Source organism: Phalaenopsis equestris, unplaced genomic scaffold (genome assembly GCF_001263595.1).
Source record: "Phalaenopsis equestris unplaced genomic scaffold, ASM126359v1 Scaffold235245, whole genome shotgun sequence".
NCBI classification, from domain to species: domain Eukaryota; kingdom Viridiplantae; phylum Streptophyta; class Magnoliopsida; order Asparagales; family Orchidaceae; genus Phalaenopsis; species Phalaenopsis equestris.
In genome coordinates, this window is record NW_018253130.1 from 59,938 (window position 1) to 64,413 (window position 4,476).

Genomic DNA, 4,476 nt, shown 5'->3' on the forward strand with positions numbered 1-4,476 from the left:
TTAGGTCCTAATCTTAATCCAGAGCTTACAGAAATTAACTTGAAGGAGTTGACAAGATCCTTAAAGCCAATTCCCCCAGCAATTTGAGGTTTAGCTACTTTTCTCCAGGAAGCCCAATGCATTTATTGTCTTTGACCAGATTACAGGAATTTATTAAAAATTCTCTCCAACTGTATTTGAGTGCTTTCTTTATGGTAGTCATCTGCAGTATATAAGAAGGGAAAGTAGTGATAGGGAAGGATAAGAAGGGAAAGTAGTGATTATGCTCTTTAACAAAGTAATTCTTCCCCCATTAGACAAGAAGGTCAGTGTCCACCCATTGAAAAGGCTAGAAATTTTATTCAGTACCTCATCAAATTGAGTTTGTTTGGTTCTGCCAGTGATAAGAAGCACCCCAAGGTACTTAATTGGGAGTTGAGTAGTTGTGAAGCCAGTATGATCAGATGTCCAATGTTTGATGCATCAGATGTCCAATGTTTATGAGTGGAGGATACATGTTAATAGAATACCATCTGACACTTTGCTGGATTGAAGGACATCCCTGAAAGAGCTTAGAATTTTCATAATATTTGGAAGACTTTTCTAATAGCATTTTTCCTGGCTCTGGAGAATAACATTATGTCATCAGCATACATTAAATGAGTAATGTCAATGTTGGACCTATGATGGTATCTATTTTGACTATTATTCATCAAGGCTTCATCAAGAATTCTGGATAAATAATCAATGTAAATTATAAAGATGGTGGGTGATAGTGGATCCCCTTGCTTTAATCCTCTAGTAGCAGTGAAAGAACCTCTCCCTTGCCCATTTATCAGGATGGAATGTTCATTGTTATGCAGCCACCAACTAATCAGGTGACAGAATCCACTGTTAAAGCCTCTGGCACTAAGAACCTCCAAAATGAAGTCCCAGCTTATGGTATCATAAGCTTTCCTTACGTCCATATTATATATCATATTACCCCCTCTACAATCTTTATTCAAATCCTATAGAAGTTCTTGAGCGAGGAGAGTGTTATCAATGATGGACCTTCCTTTCACAAAGGCAGTTTGATTGGGTTTAATTATAGAATCAAAGTGAGGTTGTAGCCTGTTCACAATGATTTTGTTGATGGTTTTGCTAATGTTGATGGTTTTGCTAATGAGATGGTTTTGCTAATGATAGTGGTCAAACAGATAGGTCTAAAATGATTCCAATTTTGTTGTATCTTAGATTTAGGGATCAATACAGTAGTGGAGGAGCAAAAGTACTTTGGAAGATTGTTGCCTTGGATGAAGCTTATAACAACAGCAATAACATCAGCCTTAATAATTTCCCAGGACTTCTTGTAGAATTCAGCAGTAAAGCCATCAGGGCCAGCAGATTTATTGCTATCTATGGAGCTGATTGCATTCCATATTTCCTTTTCATTGGGGATATTAGTAAGCTTGAGACAAGCAGTGTAGTTCAGTTCTGCCATGAAGTATGCCTTCTCAATGGAGAGTCTAAAGTTATGTTCCTGATTGAGTAAATCTTTATAATAACATATAACATCATTTGCTATATCATTGTTGTTATGTAACCACAGGCCATTGGCATTTTGGATAGTATGGATGGTGTTGCACTTTCTTTTATATTTAATATAGGCATGAAAGAATCTAGTGTTTCTATCCCCATCAGTGAAAATATTCATAGCTGCCTTTTATTTGAGGAATTTTTCCTGGTAATCAATGGCACTAAGAAGGTTGTTCTGAGCAATCATTAGTTTCTTCTCCTCCTCAATACCAATCTGTCCCCCTTTCTCCAAAGCTTTGACTTCATCTTTAGCCTCCTGGACTTTGGCATGAACATTTCCAAAAGTGTTCCAGCTCCAACCTCTGAGGGCTTTAGCAATCTTGATTTGCAGTAAGCTTAGCTTGACTAAAGGGTCAGGATGAGAATCCCCTTTCCATAAGTCAGCAATATACTTACTATAGGAGGGGTGTGCAGCCCACATATTGAGATATCTAAAAGGGGGGGAGGAGTTATATTATCAGTTGAAGTAAGGCTTATAAGCATAGGTCTATGATCTGAGCCAACAAGACTAAGATGAGTAACAAAAGTGAAGAGGAAGTGATTAAACCATGCATCATTAATCAATATTCTATCAAGCCTCTCCTAAATAGCTCCCCTTTTCCAAGTGAAATTAGGCCCCTTGAAACCCAGATCAAAGAGACCAGCCCTGTGGATATTATCCCTAAAGGTATTAATCTTGGCAAGATTTGTGGTTGTTCCTCCAGATTTTTCAGTGGTAGAAGTGATACAATTGAAATCACCCCCCACCAACCATGAGGAGTACACCCGTTGGCTGATGTGAATCAACCTATTCCACAGCTCTTTTCTAGCATCCTTTGTACATCCAACATAGATGAAGGTAGCTTCACCCTTATGTCCATTCATATTGAATGAGAGGTGGACAAATTGTGGATGATCAATTAGAATATCAAAATTTGTTTCTCTTCTGCATAAAATCCAAGTTTTATTATTAGTATTCCCAAAATGGGTGAAGCCAGCAAAATTTTTAATCAGATTTTGAGGGTTCTTGTGAACCATGGGTTCAAGAATAACAATACACCATAGTTTGTATTTAAAGTTCAGGTATAAAACTCTTTTAAGTGACAGAGGGTTAGTCATCCCCCTTATATTCCAGCAAAGTAGATTAATCATGGAGTGGAGGATGTGGGGAAGGCTGGGATCTAGATCTGGTTCTTCCTCTAAGAAGTGGAGACCCATCCCTAGCTCTTTTAGCCTTCATAGATTGTACTCCTGCTTGTAATTTTTTTACCTCTGTCCTTGGTTTTCTCCTTTTTCTTACTGTTTTGATTTTCCAATCCTCCTCAATGGTTTGTTTCAGTTCAATAATACTTGATTCCTTTGGAGCTTTGTCAGGTATCTCTGTGATGATTTGCTTCCCCTTCTCAGCATGTAAAGGGGGTGTGGGTGTGACAATTGTGATTTCAGTATCTTCCTGCCTGATTGATCTGTGTAGCGGGATATCAGCTTGACTGTTGGGTTCAAATAGCTCTCCAAGAGGATCAGCATCTGGTGGAACCTCATTAATACTTGGGGGTGGTTCTTCTAGCCTTGGATTTGTTTCTTGTCCATTTTCTAACATAATTTCTTCAGCAATTCCCCTTGTCGCATTAGCCACAAATTTTCCAGTAGTTATTTAGTTTCTTTCTGCCATCTTCCTATTTGGGGGATGTAATTTGTAACATTTATCTACAGTATGCCCAAACATCTTGCAATGTGGACAGTATTAAGGCTTCTGTTCAGCTATTATGTCCTGTCAGAACCCTTCAGCATCAGAGCCAATCCAGATTCTCTTCAGTTCAGGGAGTGTGATATCTCTTTCAACTTGAAGTCTAGCAATGTCAGGTCTAGCCTTATTATAGGTGGGAGCATCCACTCTCAGAGGTGTTCCCAGTGGTCTACCAATGTTAAATAGAGCATTAAGCTTAAAATAGGGTAGTGGTAAGCCAGGTAATTTAAACCAGATGGGGACTACAGGAGGTTCTTTATTAGGATCAAACCCTGGAGTCCATTTGATGACCTTCATAACTGTTCCAGCAATGTTAACAGATTGTTTAGAAAACAATCTTGCATAATCTTCCTCAGCTGCTAATTGGATTAGAAGGTGCCTCCCATCCAAAAGCCAAATTTTCCAATTGCCTACAAACTTCAGAGATTCAAAGAAATTCTAACTAGATCCATTTTAGGATGTCCTAGCTGAAATTTGCCTACCAGAGTGAACTTAACCTCTTCCCTTAAAGCATCAATTTCCTTGGTAGTGAAGTAAACAGCTGTTTCACCTTCTTTAGATCCAAGAGGGTGAATACAAGGACTACTTCCCTTTCCAGTAGCAGTATCATGGAATTCCTGTGGGAATACTAGAAGGTCATAATCCTGTAAAGAGTCAGTTGATTTTCCAACCACTCCAGCTTTAGTTGCTTTTGTCCATTGGGAGTCAGTAGAAATATCAATGGAAGAGGCCATCACCCTTCCAAAACAAGTAGGTTATGGTTTAAGTAAAACCTTTCAAAAAAGAAACAGATAAGCCAAAGGGAGTTTTCTTCCCAAAGGAGCCAGCCACTTCTGATACCCAAGGAGACAGCAGCAAAAGAGACCAGTGGAGTTTTCTCCCCAAAGGGAGTTCAGCAAAGAATGGATCCCCAAAAGCCAGGGAAAAAGGAAGTTCCCCCAGAAAAAGTGGAACAAAAGAAGAGGGAAACCAATGGAACAGTGCCATTAAAGTTAGCTGAGAATGGAGCAACAGCCCCCAATGAAGCAGTGCCAAAGAAGGAATTGAAGGAATAGTAAAGGACTCTACCACCACCAACTTGAAGCAGCAACCAAGCTCCATCATCCTGCTAGAAACCCTAGCAGAGCTTCCTCTCCAGCCACCAGCATCTTCCTATAATGTGATGAAGTTTTCTATATATATATATATATATA